The following is a 25,184-nucleotide window of genomic DNA, read 5'->3' on the forward strand; positions in this document are numbered from 1 at the left end:
GCAGTGGGGACCTAGGGGCTGGACTCCTTGGAAATCCCGGAGCAGGTTGTGCCTTTCCTTTGGTGCCTGTCATGTCGTCTGTTTCAGCTTCGTGTATACATATATGTGTCTCGGAGCGGTCTGAGGCCACGGTCTCCACTGGACTCATCTGTGTCTTTCACAGTGTTCGAGGTCGGTGACCTGCACAGTGTAAAGGTTGACGGCCAGCGGTGCCGCCCGTGCCCGCGTCTTTTCTCATCATCTGAGGAATCCCAGCAGGCTGCCGTTGACTGTGCTCACTGGAGAGAGCAGCTCTTCCTAGATAGGGCTGTTCTCTGTCCAGCCCTGCCCCCAGAGAACAGCTGCCGAGGGTGCTGACCACGGAGTTATTTAACACCCCACAAATATGAGATGTAGCTCTTAATTAGAGCGCGAACTTTATACCGAGACTCTGGGCTTGGATCTCGGTTCTGCCGTCTTTGACTCTGCGAGCTTCAGAACATTATTAACCTCTCCATGTCTGAGCTTGCCTCATCTGTAAAGTAGTGCTTTTTCCCTTGTGGAGTTGTTGAAAGGGTTAAATTAGCGAGCCCTATTCAGTGCCCAGGATGGCACCTTGTATTTAGTGTTCGCTTCATTGAACTGATAGCTATTGTTTCGCTTTTCAAAGGATTGGGGCTGGGGAAATGGCACAGATGGTGAAGTGTTTGCCATACAAGAGTAAGAACTGGAGTTTGGATCCCCAGAACCCACACCAATGCTGGGTGGGTGTGGTGGCCTGCTGTAACTCCCCAGAGTAAGCCTGCTAGCCAGACTAGCCGCAGGAGGCTTTGGCCTTGATTGAGAGACCCTGCCCCAGTGAATGAGCAATCAAAGATAATCCCAGGCATGAACTTTGGGTTACCTCATGCATATGCACACGCACATAAACCTCCACACATGGAAAACATGCATGTACATGCACACCACATACATGAGACTGGAAAAGGAAAGTTAATTAGTTTGGTGTGGGGCATGTGTGCGTGCACGTAACACACTCTCGGGAGTTGGTTCTCCCTCTTTTCTGTGGGGTCTGGGCTTGAACTCAGGTCACCAGGCTTGCCAGGCAAGTGTTTTCACGTGCCGAGCCTCCATCAGCCCTGTTATTCCAGTTTTCTTTCATCGATTTCTTACTTCCTGCGAGAATTTAAGCTCTTCGAGAGCAGAGTTTGTTTTTGTTTATTATTTATGGTCCAATTCAGCAATTCGGTAAATCATTGTTTAGTTGAAGCTGGGCATGATGGCACACACCTTTAATCCCAACACACAGGAGGAAGAGGCAGGAGGATCTTTGTGAGTTTGAGTCTGAGGCCAACCAGGGAGGACCACATAGTTGAGACCGTCTTTCAAAAAAGAAGTAAGCCAGGCGATGGTGGTGCACGCCTTTAATCCCAGCACTCGGGAGACAGAGGCAGGCGGATCTCTGTGAGTTCGAGGCCAGCCTGGTCTACAGAGCTAGTTCCAGGACAGGCTCCAAAGCCACAGAGAAACCCTGTTTCGAAAAACCAAAAAAAAAAAAAAAGAAAAAAAAGAAAAGAAAAGAAAAGAAGTTAAAATAACTGACACCAGACACCAGTCACTACTGTGTTGCAGATGTAGCCAAGATTCATGGTCTAATGAAGTTAGTTTTAAGATCTAGCATTTCTTTAGTTCTGTTGGAAGCTAGACTTCAGGCCTCAGATGTGCAAGGCGGGGCTCTCCTACTCAACTGCTGCCCAGCCCCACTTGCTTCCTCTACTGATCCTGTCTCCTAGTCGGTCAGCTTCTTAGCTCAGTGGTAGCGCACACACTTAGTATGCCTGAAGCCCGCTGTTCTATGTTTAGCAATGAAGAATAAAACAAAAAATAAATAATAAGTGAGCAAAAGACTGTGGGGTATTGAGCTGGGGCATGATGTCATCCCAGGGAGATCAGGAGCTCAAGGCTGTCCACAGCTTTATGTATGAGACTTTGTCCCAAACAAAGAACGTGGGATGTTGAGGGAATAAACCTGGTTATAGCCGAGACAAATGAGTGTGAGGGTCTAGCTAGTTCTGAGGGGTGACTTTTTTTTTTTTTTTTTTTTTTTTGGTTTTTCGAGACAGGGTTTCTCTGTAGCTTTGGAGCCTGTCCTGGCACTAGCACTTGTAGACCAGGCTGGCCTCGAACTCACAGAGATCCGCCTGCCTCTGCCTCCCGAGTGCTGGGATTAAAGGCGTGCGCCACCACCGCCCGGCTGAGGGGTGACTTTTGAATGATGACCTGGTGAGCCAAAGGGACAGCTTGTAGGCAGCAAAGTAATGGGGGGCTGGAGTGTGGTGAGCTGAGTCAGGGCTGGATGGTGGCTGTGGTAGGAATTTGGGTTTCTCATGGATTCTGTACAGTAAGGACTTGCTGCATGAGACCTTTTCCTGGAGCTCTCAGATGTCTGAATGCATCCTTGGAGAAGAAGCAGGATGCTAGCAAGAACAGTTGGAGTAGGAGCCTCTTGTTCTGGCCAACAGAGTCTGATTGAATAACCCTCAGGTAATCTAGGAGTCATAGGCTAGGCTGACCAAGATCTAGAGACTCAACTGAGCTTTCTTTCCTCCTGGAATCTGCAAATCAGCAAGCATTGCCTAGTGCTAAGGCACTGGGTGAGCATGGGCAGCCCTTAGCTCCTTGCCCTCCAGCAGGGGATATCTCATGAGCTTTGGTTTAAGCTATGTAAATTAGTTCTCCCTCCCCCTTTTCTCTGCCCATGTTCCTTCTCCTCTTTATTATTATTATTATTATTTTGCAGTGCTTAAGTCTAATGCAGGGTGTTGCACATGTTAAGCAAGTGCTCTCCCAGCCCCGAGCTTCTGATATATCATGATTGAATAGGTAGCTTTCCTGTCTCCTCTTTGCTTCTACACTCGTGCCAAGTATCAGCAGGCCTGCTGCGGAGTCAGGCACGCTGTCGCCTATGAGCGCCTGCTGTCTGGTCACCTGATGAGAACACAGTGATGTCTAGAAAGCACTGGCCTTCTTTGCTGTGAATGGAGCAGAATTGGAAACTTATTGCAGTCAGAGAGAAGCAGGCAGAGGCACAGCTCACTGGGAACCGAGCTGGCATCTGGCCTGATCCAGCGGCCAGCTCCCAACCTCCCTCAGGCATGCCATTGTCCATTATGAGCGTGATGCCGCATGCCTGCCAACCTTGAGAGGCCAAAGGCGTTAGCAGGGATCAAGCTAGTCTCCTGTTGTGTAAGTCACACTTGGGGTCCTGAGGCATTTCATTGACAGAGTCTGAAGCAGCGATTAGTCACACATTGTCTGTGTAGGTGCAGCCTCAAGCTCGTGTAGCAGGGCTTCTTAAGAGAGTAAGAATGACGTGTGCTTATTTAGAAGACGAGGAAGTGAGCGGCAGTGACGCTTGTGTCCATTGTCTCATTTGAGCTTCACTATGGTTTTGGAAATGTGTGGTTATTACTACTTATATAACCGGAAGTGGAGGTCTGGAAAGGTGAGCAAGCTTGTTTGTGGTCCAGCTCATCCTGGACAGAGAGCTGGCTCTCTGGCTGTGGCCCTTTTCTCTTGAGGGGGCTAATTAACCTTTCTTTACTCACTTTCCCTGATGGTAAATGGGAATAATGATACTTAGGCTTGAACTTGGTTTATGAGAGAGGACTGGGCACCAGCTGCAGACTTGCTCTGTTATTAAAGGCCTGTTATGCTCTGGTCCTCCACAAAGCCTTCCTGTGCTTGGAATAACTGCACTAAAACATTGTTCTCCTCCTTTGGAAGTTTCTGAAGGACTGAGGGTCACCAATGAGTCTGTTTTTTATAGTTGTGTTCTGTGTAAGCTTCTGTAAGATGTGTGTAAACCATGCATCATACATGATGGTCATTTGTCATACCCTGATGTCATGTGTGGAGCAGATAAAGCTGATCCCTAATCTTGTTCTGATGCCATTTGTCATTCAAACCAAGACCAGAGATGGAGAAGTGTTGTCTCCTACTTGTCCATCTTTCTTCTAATGAGCTGTTACTCCAGTTTATACATAGTTGGGGACTAGGAACGTAGGTCAGCCAATACAGTACTTACCTGACTTGTAGGTGCTGGGACTATGTGGTAGATAGCAGAAGTATCACCAAAAGGCTAACTGTCTAATGGAGTCATGTGAGTCAAAAACACAAGAGTGTTTTGAATTCTCGGGAACAGACCAGGGGTAGAGTTCTCAGAGGTGCACAACAGATCAGGTGCCACATCACTGGGAAGAAGAACAAGGGGAAGAGTTAATAGCCCAGCGCCTTTGTGTCTGGTGACAGATGTGACATTTAGTATCTAATGATAGCCACAAGAACACCTTGGAGGCCAGGGTTAGCCAGACCTTGCTTCCATGGTGGGCATGCTGGTGTGTTCCTGTGATCCTAGCGCTTAGGAGGCTGAGGCAGAAGGTAGAAGAGTGTAAGAACAGTCTTGGCTACATAGCTAATAGCCTGAGTGGCTGTCAGGTACTGTCTGGAAAGAAGGAAGTTGCTTCCTCTTAAAGGGCTACTTTGGTGGTTGGTGGCAGAGGCAGACAGATCTCTGTGAGTTTGAGGCCAGTCTAGTCTATGAAGAGAGTTCTAGGACAGCCAGGTCTGTTCCATAGAGAAATCCTGTCTCAAAAAGAAAAAGGGGGTAATGGCCTTGAACTCACTGTGTAGAGCAATCTGAACTCACAAGAGATCCACCTGCCTTTGCCTTTCTGTGTGGGACTATCGTGTGTATTGCCACGCTGTGTGAGACTATCGTGTGTATCGCCACGCTGTGTGGGACTATCGTGTGTATCGCCACGCTGTGTGAGACTATCGTGTGTATCGCCACGCTGTGTGAGACTATCGTGTGTATCGCCACGCTGTGTGAGACTATCGTGTGTATCGCCACGCTGTGTGAGACTATCGTGTGTATCGCCACGCCAGGCCACCTGTTGTGTTTCAGTAGCCATTGCCTTTCCTTGTTTCTGCAGGATTCTTTTCCTATCAGTCAGGTTCCTCTGCTGCCAACTTCAGACAAGGGCGCATGGTGGTGGGTAAGCTGTGGGGGCCTCTGCTGTGTCCACGGAGTTCATCATGGAGCTTGTGCATGCGGAAACCCTGTTATTGCCCCTGTTTCAGGTCAAATGCGCAGAATGGGGTGGGGGCAAGACTCTTCTTCCCCAAATCTGCCCAGCACCAGGCCTGCCCATCTCCTCAGAGGTCAAGGTGAGGGAGATCCAGCAGGTTACATGGAAGCACACAGTGTTCCTTCCCCCTCCAGTTTGGCCAGGTGGAGGGAGCAAAGGGCTGGAGAGGTAACTTCCCACATTTGGAGGGAGAGAGGAAGGTGGAAGGCCATTGTGCAGCCCTCCTGGGCTAATGGACTGCCCCGCCCCCAGACTTTGACTGGGGCAGAATCTGTCTGATTAGAAGGTGGGCCCAGCAAGGACACCAGGTCACTCAGTGCCCCTGTACTTCTACAAGTGAGGTTAGAGCCTGTGGTGATGCTGTGGCAGTCAGAAGAATGTGACCCACTTCTGCTGCCTCTTCTGTGTAGGGAGCTGGGCCGTAGGCTTTGAGACAGGCTCCAATTAAGCCTTCCTCGGGCCTGCCAGTCACCTAAGTGTCTAACCACATGTTTCCTGCTGCTGGATCCTGTGGTCCTTGTCCCTAAACTGAGCAAGCAAATGAGCTTACCGCCTGTTATTCTGCAACCTTGGACTCCACCAGTGGGGTTTCCTGTGGAGATCAGGGTTCTTCATGGATCAAACACCTCTCACTGTGTGGTCCCACCCCTGTTCTTCCTGCTAAATCATGAGGCCAATCGTGAACCAGTTTCCAAGGAGATGGTTAGCCCTGCCCATACCTGAGTCTCAGCATGCTGCCCTAGGCAGCCCAGCTTCCCAGAGACCCATCCCAGCCATCTCCCTGTCTCTGTCCCATTGAGGACTGGGGAATAAGACCCACTTCTAGTTTCTATCAGATGGCAAGTATTTAATGCCCTTTTGATTGTTATGTGTCTCGTGTGTTAAGTGGGGGCTGCTGATGTAAACACACAAAGGTATGAATACTGCTAGTATAAAACCTGGTAAATCTGTCCTCTGATTGGTGCCGTTTTCTTTATGAAGGCCACAAAAGGTGGAAACTGCAAAGGCCAGTCATGGCTATGCTGTGTGAATCCTTTCCTAACTATGTTTCTCTTGATTTCTAGACTGAGGAAGAGGGGCCCCTCATCCTGTCTGTCAGTGTTGATGACAATGCTTGCAGGCTTAGGAACTTGGCCTTCCTCTGGCCAGTCACTGGGGCTGGCAGAAGATGGGGTGCAGGTGGTTCTTAGAAGGGTATGGTGGGGCTTTCAGGCAAACAGCTGGCTGTGAGGCATCCCTCCATCTCTCCTCCCCATTTCCACTTTTTTCTCAGCATAACCTGCTGCAGCTTGAGACAGAACTCACTGGGGTGCAGACAGCTAATGCTGAGCTGGGATCACCTCCTCCTGGGGATGCTGCCACTGCCACCTGAGAGGCCTCAGGCTGTCCATTCTCGTTGCACTTTGGGTAGTGACCAGTTACACTCACTCCTTGATCTCTGCAGAGCAAGGACTTCTGAGGCCTCTCAGTACTATGGATGCTATCAAACACTGCCCGGGACCTGCAGGCCCACTCAGATGCAGTGTGCTCATTTATCTTGATCGTTGGACCCTGGGTCGTTCCTCTTTCTTTTTTTAAAGATCTATTTTTTTTAAATTCTGTGTGTATGAGTGTTTTCCCCCGTGTATGCATGTACACCATGTGTGGACCTAGTGCCCAAGAAGGCAGAGCAGGGCACTGGATCCTCTGGAACTGGAGTTACAGATGATTTTTAGCTGTCATTTGGAGGCTGAGACCTCCAATCAGTGCTCTTATCTGCCGAGCCATCTCACAGGAGGAGGACAGGCCCTCTGGCATTCTATACACACAGGCTTCTAAAGATTTAATTAAGGCTTTTGTTGTGAAACGTGACAGTCTTTGGTGAGTGACTTTAATTTAAAACCAGGAATGTTTGCCGGTTTCCCCAGGGACTTCTGCTCCCTTTTGAGGCTTGGTGGTTTGGGGAATGAGGGGTGTCACTACAAGTGGGAAGTATGGCTTTAGCTCCTGAGCTAGATTACCAGGGTGTGTCCAGTTCTGAGTAGATCCATCAGCCTATTGGCAGTAGGGACAGTTCCTTGGAAGCCTCCTGCCAGTCCCTGTGGCTTCCAGTCTTGTTTCTGATCACTTTCCTGAGCTTGCTTTCCTTGGAAGCCCTGGTGTAAGCCCCATCCTACCCCTGTTTCGCTATCACAGGAGCTAGCTCCTTGGAGCATGCACTGCCTGGTCGCTCCTCACCTGAGCCGTGGCCAGCACTGCCCATGCCTTCAGGATGGACGAGGCCTTGTGACCCCTCTTCAGTGTTCTTGGTACCATGTCCCAGTTATTGAAGAAACACCTGGGAGATCCCGAGGACATCTGTGTTGGGAACAGCCTGTCAGCAGCTGGGGAGGAAGGAAACTAAGTCCTCAGCAGCCAATGAAGGGGAGGTTCCTCCTTCCTTGGATTATGTTCTGTTCCGAGGTAGCTGGGGGCGGAGGAAAGGGAAGCTTGCTGGCTGTGGCTCAGCAGAAGTGTTCCCCGGAGGCCTTCAGCTGCATTATTAGGAATGTGAGAACTGAAGGAGGTACCTGTGTCTTAGCACAAATTCCCACGTTCCTATGTACTAAGATTCCGTTCATTAGAAAGAGGCAGAGACCCTACAACTTAGGGTGGTCACTAGGAGTCAGCTCAGGTCGTCACCCTGAGGTTCTAAGCTGGATCTGAGAATACAGATTTGTCATTCCCAAAGCTGGGCAAAGAAATGGAGTGGCTTATAGGCCAAGCCTGCTGCCTCTGGGGACACAAGTAATGATAATGAGCCCTCACGCCACAGGCCAGCCTATTGATTTACGTTCTAGCCCCAATGGTAGAAGGCTTGGGGTTCCCTGGGCCATCAGAGGTGGCTGGGGAGGCCAAGGCAGAAGACCTGTGGAAAGATGTTTCTATTTGTTCGATTGATTATTTTATGTATATAAATGTATGTCTGTGCACCGTGTGCATGCCTGGTGCCCACAGAGGCCAGAAGAGGGCATCAGATCCTCTCGGTTGGAGTTAGAGATGGAAGTGAGCTGCCTGTGCATTCTGGGAATTGAACCCAGATCCTTTGGGAGAGCAGTCAGTAATTTTAACCACTGAGCCAGGGAGGTTATTCCTGAAGCAGTAGGCTACTCTAGGTTAGTCTGGGAGAGAGACCCTGTGGTCCTGTGAGGCTTGGGCTGGCTACCCAGGCCTGCTTTTGAGGTGGGCTTGGCCCATAATGATGAAGGCCACTAAGTAGGTCTATGGCTCAGCGAGGAGACCGTATGCAGTTCACAAAGAAGCTGGAATGGCCTTTCCGTGTAAATACACAACACCATCCTAGTTTCCTCCTGGGTCGGGGTTCTCTGGCAGTGCAAGAGGTGTTGTACACTCTGGGAAGCTGAGGGAGTTGCTTATAAATAGGCCAGGGCCCTAGACTCCGTGTCAGCCGCCCCTCTGGGGCTTGACAGGCTGATGATCCTGGGACAGGTTAGATTAGAGGAAGATCCGAGCCGGATCCTGTAGGCGAGCTGGTTCCTGACTTAAGGTCTCAGACCATGACTTGGCCGGGTTTCAGTGTGCCAGCTGTTCTCTAGGGAGGGGACAAAAAAGAACTATGCCTTTCTTCCCCTCATCTCTGTCTCCTCCTGTGCAGAAAAGAGACCTCTCTGGTTCTCGGTCAGAACTCTGGAGGGACAGAGCTCAGAAGCAGGAGTGTTGGGAGCAGTCAAGAAGCTTCCTTAGCTCAACATCCTCTTCCTGTGTGCTTTGTTCTCTGCTGACATACCAGGGCCTGATGCCTTGCTCTGGACAGTGGCATACAGTCTCTCTGTTACGGATTTTCTGTGAGTTCTATCTAATGGGAGGTGTGAGTCCATTGTAATGCATTTCTGAGAACAAGGCCCTGGGCCAGCCTTAAACTGCCCCCTCTTGCACTCAGCCACATTCTGGACTCAGTGACCTGAGTAGATGGAGGTGCAGGCAGAAGTGTAGACACGCACTGTGACATGCATGTCACATGGTCATGGGTTGGTGTTATGGATCAGGGCGGGAAGGAAGAATGTTTGAGGCTGAGGAAATAGATGCAAAGGCCCAGAGTATGTAGAGCAGGGTGTGATTGGCAACTGTGATGTGGCCATCAGACGGTTTTTCTTGGCCTTGATTCCTGGCTCTGATATAGTACAGTTGTGCCTGGCGTCCTTAGAGCCACCTGCAGACACTAAATTCTGCGGATGCTCAACTCCCTTGTGTGAAGCGATGTGTTTTCACACCACTTGTGCACATCTTCAAATATACTTTGTTTTTTAAGATAGTCTCATAGCTCAGCGTGGCTTCAGACTCCATTAGTACCCAAGGATGATCTTGAATTTCTGATCTTCCTGGCTTCACCTCCTAAATTCTGGGATTATACATGTGTGCACAGTTGGGCAATGGTGGCGCACGCCTTTAATCCCAGAACTCAGGAGGCAGACGCAGGCGGATCTCTGTGAGTTTAAGACCAACATGGTCTATAGAGTGAGTTTTAGGACAGTTCCAAAGCTACACAGAGAAACCCTGTATTGAAAACCAAAAAAAATAAATACTAAGTGTGTACAACACACAGTTTTGTGTGATGTTGGGGATACAGCTCAGGTCTTCCATAGGCTAGGTAAGCACTCTGAACTGAGCTACACCCCATGCCCTCCAGTATTCTTTATTTTTCTGATTTATTTATTTGCTAAGCTTGGTGTCACATTCTAGCACCAAGAGAGAAAGAGGCAGGCTGATCTCTGTGAATTTGAGTTCAACCTGGTCTATATAGTGAGACCCTGTCTCAAAAAAACCTTACATGTAAAGTGGGCAGTGGTGACACTTGCCTTTAATCCCAGCAGTCAGGAGGCAGAGGCCAATAGATTTCTGAGTTTAAGACTGGCCTGATCATGCTGGAGAGGTGGCTCAGTGGTTAAGAGCATTGACTGTTCTTTCAGAGGACCTGAGTTCAATTCCCAGCAACTACAGGGTGGCTCACAACCATCTATAATGAGATCTGGCGCCCTCTTCTGGCCTGTAGGCATACATAAAGGCAGAATGTTGTATACATAATAAAAAAATAAATTAAAAAAAAAACTGGCCTGATCTACTAAGTGAGTTCCAGGACAGCTTTCAGAGAAACGGTGTCTCAAAAACCAAAACCTTCCATGGGCTGGTTCAGAAGTTTAGAAAGATTGCTATTGTTGTAGAGGACCCAAATTTGGTTCTGATTATTCAAGCCAGGTGGCTCACAACCACCTCTAACTCCAGCTCCAGGGCATCTGATGCCCTCCTCTGGTCTCCACAGGCATATATCTGCATATGCATGTGCTTATACCTACGTACAGACACACATCAATAAAAATGAATCTTTTTTTTTTAATGCTGGGGCTAAAAAGATGATGGCTCAGTGCTTAAGGGTGTACTGCTTTTGCAGAAGACCTAAGTTCAGTTCCCAGCACCCAAGTGATGTAACTCACAGCCATCTGAAACTCCAGCTCAGGGGACCTGAAGCCTTAGCATCCTTGGTCACTGCACTCATATGCACATACCCATATTTAGCACCCACAATTAAAATAAAGTGAAAATTTTTGAAAAACAAAATGTTTCTAGCTGGAAACAGTGGTACACTGCACTCAGGAGGCAGAGGCAGGTGCATCTTTGTTAGTTCGAAGCCAGCCTAGTCTACAGAGTGAGTTCTAAACCAGCCAGCCAGGACTATGTAGTGAAATCCTATCTCTAAACAAACAAACAACAAATAAACATATAAACAATGAAAGTCTTGTAGGGTTGGAGAATGTAGCTTAGAGGTGTGAATGTGTGCATGTGTGAATCTGTGTTACAGGGCCAGAAAAATTATCTTTAGATGGTGCCAAATGTCTCCTGGGAAGTGAAATTGCTCCCGTGAGAGCCACAATGTAGAAGGAATAATGGTGAGCCTGGATCTGTCCCTGTCCCTGCTATGGGCAGGATGAAAGGGGCCCTTTTGGCTTCTTTTGTAGCCTGTTAGTCTTGGGAAATCTGTCTCCAGGTGGGTCCTGGAGCCCTTTTGTTTTATGTGATGGTGGCCTTTGGAACCTTCACTGAGCCAGCCTCACTGCCCAAAAGGGAAGAGTCACACACATCTCCAGGGCTCTCATGGACTTTCCGTCCTCCCCATCCTGCTGTGCTGTGGCGTTTCTCCTGTGACAGGTTGGAGTACTAGTTAGATTCAGTACAGTCAGAGCCTTCACTGAAGGATGGTCATGAGGGCTGTGCTCCTGGATTATCCTGAAGCCCCGTGAGTGGCGCTGCTGTGACTGGGACAGGCAGCAGCTTGGCTCGGAAGGGAAAACATGTAGTTAGAGTCAGAGAGACTGCATCACCCCCGCATGGCCTCACAGCTGTTTCCTACTTGATGAAGCCTCATGCACTGAGACTAAGGTGGGCCATCCTGGATGCGACTGAAGCCAGGGCCTTTGGAGAACCACTGCGTCCTCCTCCCTTGCCCAGAAACAACCAAGAGTTAGTTGACGCCTCGGATCTTGTGCTTCTTAGGAACCAGACAAATGGGTCTGGAGAGATGGCCCAGAGCTTAAGAGCACAGACTGCTCTTTTAGAGGACCCAGGTTTGGTTCCTAGAACCCACGTGGTGGCTTGCAACTGTCTCTGATTCCAGTTCCAGGGGTCCTGGCCTCTGAGAGTACTGTACGCTCCTGTGCACAGTCGGAGACCCAGGGAAAACATCCATACACATAAAAATAAAGAGATAAAACCCCGATGTAACCACAGTATAATCATTCCACTCCACATGGATAGCCCTGACACAGTATTCTCACGTGTTACATGATCTCCAGTTGCCCAGTAATGTCCTCTGTAGCTCTGCCCTCTGCTTGTAGGATGCAGCTCAAAGCAGGGACTCAAATCCAGGCTGTGCTTTGGAGTCCTTTGTGGCCTTGGCGGATTGCTTAGCTTCTCCCGATCCTCAGTTGCCTCACCCATAAAATGGAAATAATTTCTACCTTGCAGGCTTGTGAAGACTAAATTTAACTAAGACAATGTGTAGACCATGACTGGTTCCACTCCTGGCACTTGGAAAATGCCACAGCAGCAGTCATAATTACCATTGTTCTGCAGCATGGCCTGGCTTCATACAGCAGGAAGGAACTGGAGGCAGGTTTGAATTTGGGTTGGCATCCTTGGGACAGATTCCTAATCCCAAACTCATTTCCCAAGAATGGCACTGCGCCCTGCAAACTGCGTAACTTGCCCGAGCCATCATCAGGAGCCACGTTGTTGCAGGTTAATTGCTGAGGATGGAGCAGGTGGAATTTTTCTGTGGCGCCCATGTTTATTAAGTCCCTAGAGGACCTTAGGTGCTGCCCTGTGTGGGATTCCAGCAGAAGACATAACTCAGCCCTCCTCCCTCTCCCTGACCCAGAACACATTTTTACTGATTACCAGGAGGGTGACAGAGGAGCCCACATGACCTGGGTTCAAATCCTGATTCGGGTTAAAAAACCTGAATCATCATGGTGCAGTTTACATGGTTGGTGGTGATAGAGATGGTGTGGCTTATTTGCAGAGCCAGGGGAAGTGCTTTGCCCGCATCCTGTTTAATATAACGTTCTCAAGTGGCCATGGTTTTGATTGTCACGCCTGCAGAGGAGGTACTGGCATCTGGTAAGTAGAGGATGCTGGTGGTCATCGTACAGCACACAGGACAGCCTACGACGAGGACCCAGCTGTTAACCGTCCTCAGGGTGATGCCCAGATACCCCTGTGAAAGATCCCCAGTGATTGGGGCATAGGGGGTAGGAGGGAGTCCCCTCTAGATCCTCTCCCCTCCCATTCCTGTGAACCAGCTGGGGCCTGGTGGTCAGATTCAGAAGGGGAATGAAGAGAAAGAAGCTTGGAGATTTTAAGCATGTAGATTTTTAAATTTTTATGTGTATTTATGTGTGTGTACTGTGTGTGGAAGCAGAGGACAGCCTGTAGAGTTCTCTCCCACTAATAGAAGTTTTACATATATATATGTATATATAATATATATCGTTTAATTTTACTTATTTAACTTGTATTTAATTTATATTTATATTTTATTATATATTTATTTTGAAATTATATAATTCTATTTAATTTTTATTTTACTATATTTAAATATATATTTAATGTATGATACTATAGGCGTGTTCTGCTGTGGTGGCCCCGCTCCTCAGCCTCTTTAAAGAGAACTTTTTATCTTAGAACAGTCTCACTAAGTCTGGCCTTGACTTACTCTGTAGCCTAATCAGGCCTGGAAATTACAGTTCTCTGCCTCAGCCTCCCCAGGCCTACAGGCCAGCAGTGGTGTGACAGTGACTTCCTGTTTGCTGCTGTCATCCTCATGCCGCAGGTCAGGAGTCTGAGAAGGCTGTCCCTGTAAGAGCCCCAGTGTGCACCTTCATGCTTCCCCCACAGAATGTGGGTCCTGAGGTCTGTCAGCACAGTGGGTCCCCAACCTGGGGACTTCCTGTCACCATCCTCTTCTAAGACTCTTGCAGCGCCTCTGCCTTCACCCTGTGCACATACTGATGGTGTAAATGCACACATTTTCCCAAGGCCACTCGCTGTTGTCAGGGACCGGGTGTGTCTTCAAGTTCCAGTGTCTTGCCCTGGTGCCTGGCAGTCAGTCACAAAGCCTTACATTGGCCCGACACAAAGTTTTCTTGTTCCTGCTTTTGTTGGACCCTTCCCTGCCTGTTTGGGCTCACTGGTGTTGGTTAGGTAATATTTGGGGTGCCTCTTTGCCTCGGCATTGCTCTGTTCCCTGCCCCCGTATGTCACATAGTTAGAAGGCTGGAGGAGGCCACTGTGACTCAGTTCCTTTTCACCTGTAGGAGGACAAGGGCTGGGTTCCTCTGGCAGCAGACTCTGAACTGATGACCAATGACCTGGGCTGGATAACCAGTGATCTTGTCCTCTCATCTCAACCTTTGACTGGAGGTTGTGTGGGGGGACAGGAGCTTTGTACAGCCAGTCTGTCTCCCATTTAGTTCCTGACCTGCGGTGGAGGCAGAGGGTGCTGGTACTGTAGCAGTGAGGGCCTGCATATCCATTCTGCAGACTCCAAAGTGGTCATTTCCTTTTCCTCTTGTCCCCAGCCCCAAGGCTGCATCTGCTTGGGAGAAAACCTGAGCTTGGGAGCTGACCTCTGCCTTCCTGTTTCAGGCTTTGCCTGGGATGATTCTAAGAAACAATGGCCTTTGTGTTCACTTAGAAAGTCCTCCCTGACACTGGAGTCATCCTAGCCCACAGCCCCAGCAGTGCTTGCTTGTGCGCTCTGTGTGTATGTGCGTGTGTTCGCAGGTGGGATCTGTGCAGGCTTAGCACAAGCGATTGATGCCTGTAGGTGGTCCTCCTTTTCCTGTCTGTGCCTCCTCCCCAGGTTTCTCTGTGCTCTGCTTTCTTCTGTCTTCGTGCTGTGATCTTTGTACCCTTTCTCATGTGTAGACCCCTCTCTTCTTCCTTTGCTTGCTTGATTTAGTCAGTTCATTTACATATATATATTTGTTGTTGTTGGTTTTTTTTGTTTTTTTTTAGACAAGTTCTCAAGTAGCCTGGACTGGTCTGGTCTCAGGTCCCTAAATAACTGAGGATGACTTTGGACTCTTGCCTTCATCTCCCAAATCCTGGCCTTCTAGACTTGTACCACCAAGCCTGACTCCCTTGTTCATTTGGACTGTGTGGATGTGGCTTGAGAATCACCCCCAAACACACTGTTGGCTGGCCCCACCTTCAAGAGGCAAAAGGAAGATTAAGAGTAGTTCCAGACAAGACCCAGGCCAGTCTCCAGCAAATAGTACAGTGGCCACCTAGCAGGAGTGGACCCGTACAGGTACAAGGACAAATAGGACTGTCTCTGCCCTGCTTCTGAAGTGGGACAGAGAGGTGGCTGTCAGCACCAGTGCTGAGTTTGGGGGTGGGGGACTGCTTAGAGCCATAAACCCAGGAAGAAGCCGAAGCCGAGGAGTGCCCCTGAGGAGAGGATAGGTTAGCACTCTCCCACGTGCAGTAGGTGCTGGCTAGCAACTGCTCTTACTGTGCCCTGTCTGCCGCGCTGGGGTGGGAGGGGCTTCTCCCGTGATGGCTGGGTTAGTGACAGGTGAACAGTGGGGCCTGACTGAGGCGAAGTGGGTAGAGGGCTCGCAGCAGAGCTGTTCTCGCTTGCTCGTCATGCACGCTGGGGCTTCGCCTAGGCCACTTAGCTCGGTCATTTAGTTCCCTAGACCAGGGCTTGATGCTCTGGCAAGCTGGGTTTGGTTCAGGGAGGCCCAGACACCTTGGGCCTCAGGTTTCTCTGCTGTTCTGGGTGTTCTGCAGCAGCCCAGGCCTTCCTGTGTTATCACCTGTATGGGCTCACAAGGCTTCTCCCCCATAGCCCCATAGGAGGTCCTGATGCCTCCACTCTGGTCCCAGGCATCTTTGGAAATGTTCACTTGTGCTTACTCTACGCCAAGGAAGAGTCTGCGTCATCTCTCTGTAGGCTTCTCAGTCCTGCTTGTCCAGCTTGTCCTCTGGACTGTCACTGGGGCCCAGGTAGTCTCCTCACAGCAGTTCAAACAGGCCAAGCTCCAGGAAGCATGTCCCCAGGATGCCTTATATTTCTTTCTGTGTTCTTTGTCACCCTGTCAGAGAAGCGTTGTTGATGTGGGATTCCCTGTGTATGCTGTGATGTTTTATTACCATTGGTTAATAAAGAATCTGCTTTGGGCCTATGGCAGGGCAGAATAGAGCAAGGCAAAAATTCCAAACAGAGATTGAGGAAAAAAGAAGGCGGAGTCAGGGAGACGCCATTAGCCATCCAAGGAGACAGACACCAGACGGAACCTTACCTCCAGAATATTAGCCTCGAGGTAAAATACAAAATAATAGCAATGGGATAATTTAAGATGTAAGAGTTAGTTAATAAGAAGTGTCAAGCAGTGTTTTAATTAGTATAGTTTCTGTGTGATTATTTCAGGTCTGGGCAGCCAGGAAACAAGCGAACAGTCTCCGTTCACATTTTGTCCTGAGTATGATTTGCATGGTGTCTGTCTCCCCTCATCGCAGGTCGATCTTCCTATATATTCTCAGTGCCTGCTGTCGAGAAGATAGATGCCAGTAATTGTTGTTAGTGCCTGTGTCTGCACCTTCCTCTTTCTCTTCCAGCTAAGTCCTATTCATCTATCAAGACCCAGGTCCTGTGCTTACACACACACACACACACACACACACACACACACACACACACACACGCTTTGCTACTCACTGCTTTGAATTAGGCCTTGGGTCTTTCCTTCTCCTGCCTCTGAGCTCCTGTAGTAAGGGAGGCAATCCCTGGTACAATCTGTAATCTTTGTTTGGCATTCTAGAAATGTTTGTGTTTTAATCTATCTTTGTGGCTCATCATAGTATCTTTATTTGTGCTATTGGCCATGTGTAATGTGATTTCCTCAGCCATTTGGCTATCTCTGGCAAAGAGGCCCCTATGTTAATGTCCCTTTTCTGTATCCCCACAGCCTGAGCCCAGAACAGAGCACAGTGTGCCTAGAACATCTTGATAAGTCCTCAAGTCCAGGTAGTGGTCTGTGTAAGACTGTGGGGCCCTTGGCATGTTGGGAAACCCCTTTCATTTTGGACCAGCCATATAATTTATGAGGCCCAATAATGGACTCTTTATTTAAAATAAATATTACAGAGATTGGAAAGATGACTCTGTGGTTAAGAGCACTAACTACTCTTCCAGAGGTTCAATTCCCAGCACCCACAGGGTACCTCACAACTGTCTGTGACTCCAGTTCCAGGGGATCTGGCATCCTTACACAGACATGCATGCAGGCAAAACACCAATGCACATAAAATACATTATTACAAATTTCATAATAAGTTTGGGGGTGTATACCTCAGTGATAGAGTTTTGGCTTAGTATGCATGGGGCCCTGGGTTTGATCCCAGAACAAACAATCAATCAATCAATCAATCAGTCAATCATTAGATGACTCACAGACAAGAAAATCATAAAGAGCTCCCAAACATGTGTAAGTATCTTGGTGATATGTGTCTGTATTCCTAGTACTTTAGGCAGTAAGATCAAGTAAGCCAGACTGGACTATATGAGAACCTATCTGTAAGAAGGAGAAAGCTGAGTGTGGTGGCACACACCTTTAATCCCAGCTCTTGGGAGGCAGAGGCAGGTAGATCTGTGAGTTCGAGGCCAGCCTGGTCTACAGAGCAAGTTTCAGGACAGCTATACAGAGAAGACCAAGGCTACACAGAGAAATATTGTCTGGAGAAAAAAGAATAAGGACGAGAAGGAGTTTGTAGCTTGTTAGAGTGCTTGCCTAGCATATATGAAGCACGAGTTCAATCCCCAGCATTGAAAAAAAGGAAAAACAGGAAGGAAGAAAGAAAGAAAATGACAGAATTCCAAAGCAGTGGTAGCAGAGTGGTAAGGCCTAGCCACCCTGCAGCCCCAGTGCAGGAAGCAGCCGGCATCCCATGACTACCCTGTGAGGCACACAGCTCAAGCCCTTCTGACATACTGCGGAATGAACCACATGGGTGGTGAGCAGCCTTGGGTTACACTGCTGGTCAGCGACAGCTGGCTGGAAACAAGCCAGCTCCTGGAGCTCGCTAGGTGTCTGGTGCTGCACAGGGCCATGGCACCATGAGCCTTAGTTTCTCTCTTTGTAGTCTGGGACCATTGGCCTGACAAACAGGCTAGCTGGCTGGGAGGCTGGGTAGCCCTGCCCTCCGATGCCTTCACTTAAAGCCACACAGTTGCCCTCCCCTCCTTGGAAGGTCCTGCGCCCCGTGGACAGGAGGGATAATTAGTGGTCTCGGCAGTTGAAGAAATGAAAGCCCCTCAGAAGTAGGAGGAGGTTCTTCTCCTTTCATCTCTTTCTGAAGGAATGTGAGGGCTTGGGTGGAAAGTTCCCCAGGGTTCCTTGGTATTTCAGAGCTTTGATATCTGGAGGAAGAAGAGAGCAATTAATTGCTATAAATGGCCTGTTCCTATAGGGCTGCTCGGATGGTGGGTGGGGGTGTCTGGCAGAGTACCCGCACTCCCATCCCAGCCGTCCTCTAGATGGAGGGACCCACACGGCAGACTCAGAGACTCTGAGCGGTCTTGGAGTTCCACTGTGTGGGGCTGGGGAGATGACTTAGTGGGTAAAAACAGTTCCACTGTAGACTTGAGGACCTGAGTTTGAATTCCCAGCACTATATTAAAAAAATGGCCATGTGCTTGTAACCCATTGGGGGTGGGGGTAGGCAGAGATAGGCAGATCCTAAAAAATTGCCAGCTAGCCCGCCAGCCTCATGGTAAGCTTCAGGTTAAGTTTGAGTCCCTGTCTCAGAGGAATGAAGCCAAGAGTAGGGGGAGAAACATGCTACATCTTCCTGTCACCTCCACAATGCGTGTTCAGAAGTGTGTGTGCACACACACACCCATGCACTCACACTGTGTTTGCGAAGATCCCCTTGTAGAAGCTTGCCGCCCTTAGCCTCTTGGCAGCTTTGACTACAGAAAGGGGATAAGGAGATATTCCCAGGCTGCCTTGGTCCCTCCTGCATCAGCCTCAGAAGCCATTGCCGTCAGGCTTGGCAGGGCTGAGCAGGGCTGAGACTTGGAGGCTACTCAAGGCTTGGTGAGATACAGAAGCTCACAAGCCCTCAATGTCCTGAAGTGGTTGTCACAGGTCCCTTCAGTAGGCCACACTGCCACCAGGTTAGTTAGCATATATTAGCCAGGTGATGAGATTGGTGGGGAAAGTCCAGAGAAGCCATGTTCTTTGGTTCTTGGAAGAGATGTTCCTGGGGCATAGACTTGCAGCTAGGCCAGTCAGAGTATAAGCCTCGGTCGTGCCTTTTATATATGTGACATGCATCTGTACCAGTGCACAGCTGCAGATACCAGCTACACACACAGGTGGACACAGCTGGAACACACAGGAGGCAGAAGATGAGGACCTAGCCTTGTTGTCTGAGGTGTTTGGTGGGTGGGAGGTCGTCTCGTGCAGATGCAAGGACTTGCCCATCACTGTCACAGTGAGTCACTCTGGTCCCATGTCTCTAGACAGGGTGACTGGCCCAGAGAAGGAGGTGTGTGTTGTGTTAGCGGGCAGACCGGTCTGAGCCGGAAATGACAAGCCTGGTGCACACTCAGCACCCTGTCTTAGGTGCTGGAGCAGGCTCCCTGGGCTTGCCTGACACACAGGTATTTCTGGACTATGACAGAGCCCATGGCCACGTGCCAGCACTTCTGTTCCCTCCGCGTGGGGGTGTGCACCAGGTCCTGCTGCAGCAGCCTCTGGGCCCTTCTGGCTCCTCCCATGACCGTGTTCTATGTTTCCACAGGGCGGCACCTTCTTATTTCTTCTCAGTCGCAGCCCTCCCCTTAGAGTTGAGCATCAGTTTGCCTGAAGTTCATTTCCAGAAGCAGGTAAGGACCTGGGGGGAAGGCTCTGTTGTGTGGCCATGGGACAGTGCTGCTGTGGAGGGAGATGGGGGAAGCCTTGACACACCAGATTCACCCATCTTTCTGCCTTCCTCCATGGTCCTATACGATACTTGTTTCTTCCAATATGAGGGTTCTTTTTCTTTCCTGTTTTTTTTTTTTTCCTTGCACTGCTGGGCATTGAACCCGGGCCTTGTGTATGGTAACCGTGCTGCACTGCAGAGATGCCCTACTTGATGTGTGGATTCTTACAGCCAGTGTCACCATGCTGCTGATTTATCAGGCTAAGATTGAGCAGACTCTGGATTTAAATATTTTATTATTGTGTCCCATATGGGGGGCAAAGGCGGAGGGCAATACCAATGCCCACGTGAGGTTGGTTTTCTGTTCACCTATGCATAAGTTCTAGGATTAGACTGTGGAGCAAGTGTGTTTACCTGCTGAGCTATCTTGATTGCCCTGGGTTAATATTTTCTGTAAACTCTATAAGCTACATGCTGTGTTTTTTATCTGATATAAACCCTGTGAAAACATGGATGCATTTAAAAGTCGCAGAGGTGTTTCCTTACTGTGGTACATTGTGGGTGGCACTCAGGCCTTGTGCATGCTACCACTGAGCCGCAGCCCAACTCCCCTCTCCGTGTGTCCGTCTGTGTTGCCTGTTTGTGTTTTGGAAACAGGGTTTGCTGTAGCCCAGGCTGGCTTCAAACTCACTGAGTAGCTGAGGATGACTTTGGAAGTCCTGATCCCTCAACTTCTACATCCCGAGCAATGGGATCGTAGGCGTGTGCCACTATGCATAGCTCCTTAAAAAAAAAATTGTTCCTATGCTTTAAAAATTTTGACCCAGGCTGGACAGTAATGGCATATACCTTTAATCTCAGCTCTTAGGAGAGACAGGCGGATCTCTGTAAGTTCAAAGCCAGCCTGGTCTACAGAGTGAGTTCCAGGACAGGCTTTGTACAGAGAAACTCTGTCGTGAAAAACAAAAAAGAACAAAACAAAAAAAATATTTAACACGGGCATGGAAGCGGACATAGGCTTTTAATTCCAGCAGTTGGAAGGCAGAGGCAGGCAGATTTCTGGGAGTTCAAGGCCAGCCTGGTTTAAATAGTGAGTTCCGGGATAGAGCTATGGAGAGAGAGAGAGAGAGAGAGAGAGAGAGAGAGAGAGAGAGAGAGAGAGAGAGAGAGAGACAGAGAGACAGAGAGAGAGAGACAGAGAGAGAGAGACAGAGAGAGAGAGACAGAGAGAGAGAGACAGAGAGAGAAAGAGACCGACCCTGTCTCAAAAAATAAAACAAAACAATTTTTGACATGTGTTCTCATTTTATAGCCCAGGCTGACTTGAAACTCACTGCATAGCCCAAAGTAGCTCGAAGCCCGAGAGCAAGCTCCATGCCTCAGCCTCCCGAGTAGTGGGATTCCCGCTGAGTGTCCATGCCCAGCTCTCATGGCATGTGTGTGCGTCCTGGGACTCAGTGCGTAGACTAGGCTGTGACATCCTCTTGCTTCCCATGCTGAGATTATAGGTGAGAGGCACCACACCTGGCTTTCCTAGGATATTTTAACATGGACAAAATGAAAGGCAAATACTGCAGTCCACAGGGCAGCGACCCTTGAGACCCAGCAGGACCCATGCTGTGGTCTGGCGTAGCTTGCGGTTGAGTTTTCTAAGCAGATGCGAGACCCCCATTGTTCTAAGTGCGAGTGTGCAAACAGCATTAGCTTCAGGTTTATAAATAAAAATGTACTCAGGGCCACTCAAGCAGGTCAAAGGGAAGTCAATTGTCAGGCTCTTATCAGCTCTGATAGAAACCCACGTGGGCAGCGCTAGCCTCCCAGCCTCCAGCCGCTGCGTGTCACATTCTTGGCCTCTCCTGCGCCGACTCCTACTTCTGAAGTGCCATCAGTTGGTCCATGTAAGTCTACAGAGATCTGGTGGGAATGTGACATCACTGTCCTTGATGTCTCCCACACCTCGGTGCCCATCTCAGCTCGTGACCTCAGTTTTCTCCCCGTGTGGGTCTTGCACAGTAGTTGGGAACCAGCCATGCTTCCTGCAGCAGGGGGCGGTCTCAGAACCACCAGCTGTCCACGTGTGCAGTGTCTGCCTGTGCGTGGTGACCCTTAGTATTTGTGTTTATTCCGTCACGGGATTTTCTGACATGGCACCACTTCATACATGGCTTGTGGTTTACCACCACATGATACAAACCCACCTCTCTCCTCCTCATTTGCATGTTGACAGCTGCCTGTTGTTTCTTTCCATTTTCCTTTTCAGTTCTCTGACTCCTGAGAAATCTTCTTAGTGCAAGGGAAGCACTGCCCTATTTTTAGGGCTGGTATGTGTAGGAATAGCTGAAACCACTCCTACGATGCATCGTTATTTTTGATTCTTAGGTCTGAGCTTGGATAAATAATTAGTATCTAAATTAATTGCAGTTTGAGCTTATGTAATTTAAGCACAGTTTAATGGAGACCAGTTCTTGATCCCTACAGGGGAAATAGGAATCCTCCAGTGACATTAGTGTACTTGACAGACTTGTGATGAAAATTTAATAACACATTCGCCTGGATAGGCAGCAAATCCAAGTACACTGTAATACGCTTACGGCACACCAGCAGCCATTTGTCTGGGATGATTATGACTTATTCTCTTCAATTATTAATTTTCCTCACATCGACACCCTTACAGGGAATTAGGACAGAATTACATCAGTTAGGACGCTTTCTGGAGCATTTGGCCTGGAATGTGAAGGGCAGGGACCTGTGCTCCACTTTCTATCCCAGAGCCAGCCCTGGGCGTTCCTTCCTGGCAGGCAGCAGGACAGGGTCAGCAAAGCAGAGCTTTAGCAGCACCAGTGGGTAGAAGTCCTTGCCACCCAATCCTTGCGCCAGAGTTCAGTCCCTAGGAGAGAACTGAGTCCTGAAGGTTACCCCTTCTGTCCTCCACATGTGTGCCATGGTGAGCACACAGACAAGCAAATCAATCAATCAATAGGTATAAGCAGAATACTAGATTAAAAAAATTTTTCAAAATGCTAAGTCGGATTCTCCTGAAGTTTAGGAAGCAGCTTGTTCTAGGCAAGTGTGTTAAAATAAGAATGACCTGACTCCAAAGACCCCGTTGAGCCCTGCTGCCGCAGACCCTAAGGCTCACAGCAGGACTGCAGCAGCAAGGAGGATGGGATCTGCCCACCTCCGGGTGTGGAGGGGTAAAGCTGTGGGACAGAGTCTGTAGGGCAGACGCTGTGTGAAACAACTGCACAATGGCGGTCCTCCAGTGAGCACCAACGTGGCAGCACTAGCCAGACCCTGTCCTGTAGGAGCAGCCCACCATGACTAGAGTGTAAGCGCTTCCCACCGGAGTGACTGTTAGGAATTCCCCTGTGTTGCCAAGACACCCAGAAACCTTGGTGTATGGCGGCACCTTGTGGCCGGTTCCTTGAATGCCATGCATCCTTCATGGGGGATGGCCTTCTGAAAACTAGCTCTGACTCCCAGTGTGAAGGCTCCATAAAATACTTGCGATATTTGCTGGAGGTCACAGTGGCTCAGGCCATATTATGTACTTTGGGAGGGGGAGTCCTTTGGGAAAGTAAAATTTGGTTGCAGGACTCTGGGTTAGTACTTAAGTCTCTTAATACAATGACATTAGTTCCAAATTGGTATATATACAGTAGAAAGGGGGTATCTGAGACACTAAAGACTGCTCCCCTGTTCCATTCAGCCAGAAGGGCAGTACTTACTAAGAGCCTGCTGGGATCCAGGCTCTAGGAGGACAGGGCAGGCAGAGCAGACAGCAGGGAAGGGAAGAGACAATAAACAGATGGTCCAAAAGATGCTCAGAAAACTAGGACGGTGAGACAGGGCTGTGTGACAAGAGGTGGAGGCACAGAACTGACCCCTGGAGAGTTACCTTGAAGCCAACATGAGGACAGTTCTGGGCCCAGGGGATGGATACCCAGTGCAGAGGCTGACCAGCAGAGGAGCAGGGAGAGCTGGGCTTCAGGGGGCAAAGATCACACTTGGCCTCGCAGGCAACTGGCCAGGGCTAGGAAATGTACTTTCAGGAAGAGCTAAGAAGATTTCTCAGGAGTCAGAGAACTGAAAAGGAAAATGGAAAGAAACAACAGGCAGCTGTCAACATGCAAATGAGGAGAGAGGTGGGTTTGTATCATGTGGTGGTAAACCACAAGCCGTGTATGAAGTGGTGCCATGTCAGAAAATCCCGTGACGGATTTCTCTTGACACACACACACACACACACACAGCGACTCTGTAGGGGAAAGGACAATGGAAGATATCAGTGGGCTATGAGGCCAAGGCCATAGTAGCCCAGGTGGAGCCAAAACATTGATACTCGAGGTCCAGGAAAGGATCAGCCCTGTGCAGTTCATCCCCAGAGCCGCAGTGCTGGTGCATGAGCTAGAGGGGCGGAGAGCCTTGCTTCCTGCTGGGCTCTGCCAGAAGTGAGGGCCATCCATAGGATGGCGTGTGCCCTGGAGACTGTGCTCAAAGCCACTGTGCCTCTTCCCAGTCCCTGCTTCTTATTTGACCCCTTTCTGAGCCCAGGGTGAGTTGGAAGGGAGCAGACCACAGAAGTAAGGAGTCTGGGTTCTAGGGCTCCAAGGGTGGATACAAAGACTCTGGAAGGATCCTATGCTGTGTCGGATATGCAGACATAACGTCAGCCCCAGCTGGCCAGGTTTTTAACCTGTTGTGTGGGCTTGCAGGGCGAGGGCCCCATTAGGCTTTTGAACAGCTGATGAGTAGATACTCAGGAGCTGTTGCCCAGGCTCTGGCACATTCCCGGGTGCGCCCTTGGCATGGAGTATTGCCTTGTCCAGCATGTCCCTGTCTAAGATTCATGGGCCACTGGGAGTAGATGGTGTAAGGAGTGTCCTTAGCCTGCCAGCCGGGTTCCCTGTTCCCCGAGTGCAGCTCCTTGGTAGCAGGGCTGCTGAGGCTCCACCCCACCAGCTGCTGCGTTATTTCTGACTTGTCCAGGAGTTCAAGTGTGTAACCCAAACCCCTAGATCCTGTCTCCTCTCCCCCAGCTCCTTCTGCAGGAGGAGGCTCTGGGCTTCTCTTTCTGGGGCTGGCTGTAGCTCAGGCCAGAGACACCTGGACACCGTTGGCCTTTACAGCTGTCTTCAGGAGCTACCCTCTAACGGGTGGGTTTGTGGGGTGGCAGTAGCAGCCCTATCAGTGCCTCTGCTCCATAGCCCTGGACCAGCCACCCCCGTAGAGGGAGTCCTCGGTGCCTTGCCCAGGAGTTGGCCTCTTGAGTTTGGTAGGGGCTTTTGCACAGGGTGCCGTCGCTGCCATGGGTGCTGTCACTGATCTTACAGTTTCCTGTGCCAAAGGCCCCGGCTAGTCACCTCTGACCAATTCCTTTTACTTCTCACTCATGTTGTCTGTGTTGAAAACCTAGAAGTCTTGGGACTTCATGCCTCATTTCCCCTGTGGCTCATAACAGAAACCGTGGCTGTCCCCTGCAGCCTATTCTCTAGAATGAGTGCTCCTCAGCCGTGCTTCCTGGGCCTCAGACAGGAGGTAGTCTGGACCCCCCCCCCACCTCTTCTGTGACTTCTGTGCTGTCAG

General features: G+C 49.5%; 1 protein-coding gene across 3 annotated transcripts in view; it reads left to right on the plus strand.

The window, feature by feature from the left end:
• The window catches only part of Ctnnbip1 (catenin beta interacting protein 1), a 46,859-nt gene that overhangs the window by 2,741 nt on the left and 18,934 nt on the right, over positions 1 to 25,184 (plus strand). Inside the window, exon 2 of one of the 3 annotated variants that reach the window (XM_075945795.1) lies at positions 19,476 to 19,560. The exons of 1 other annotated variant lie outside the window; for it this stretch is intronic. The gene's annotated coding sequence lies outside the window, so the exon portion shown is untranslated. Of the gene's footprint in view, positions 1 to 19,475; positions 19,561 to 24,636; positions 24,755 to 25,184 lie in introns of those variants that run through there. One more of the 3 variants, XM_075945796.1, reaches the window with a different exon arrangement.

This window comes from Microtus pennsylvanicus, chromosome 13 (assembly GCF_037038515.1).
Source record: "Microtus pennsylvanicus isolate mMicPen1 chromosome 13, mMicPen1.hap1, whole genome shotgun sequence".
Taxonomy (NCBI): Eukaryota; Metazoa; Chordata; class Mammalia; order Rodentia; family Cricetidae; genus Microtus; species Microtus pennsylvanicus.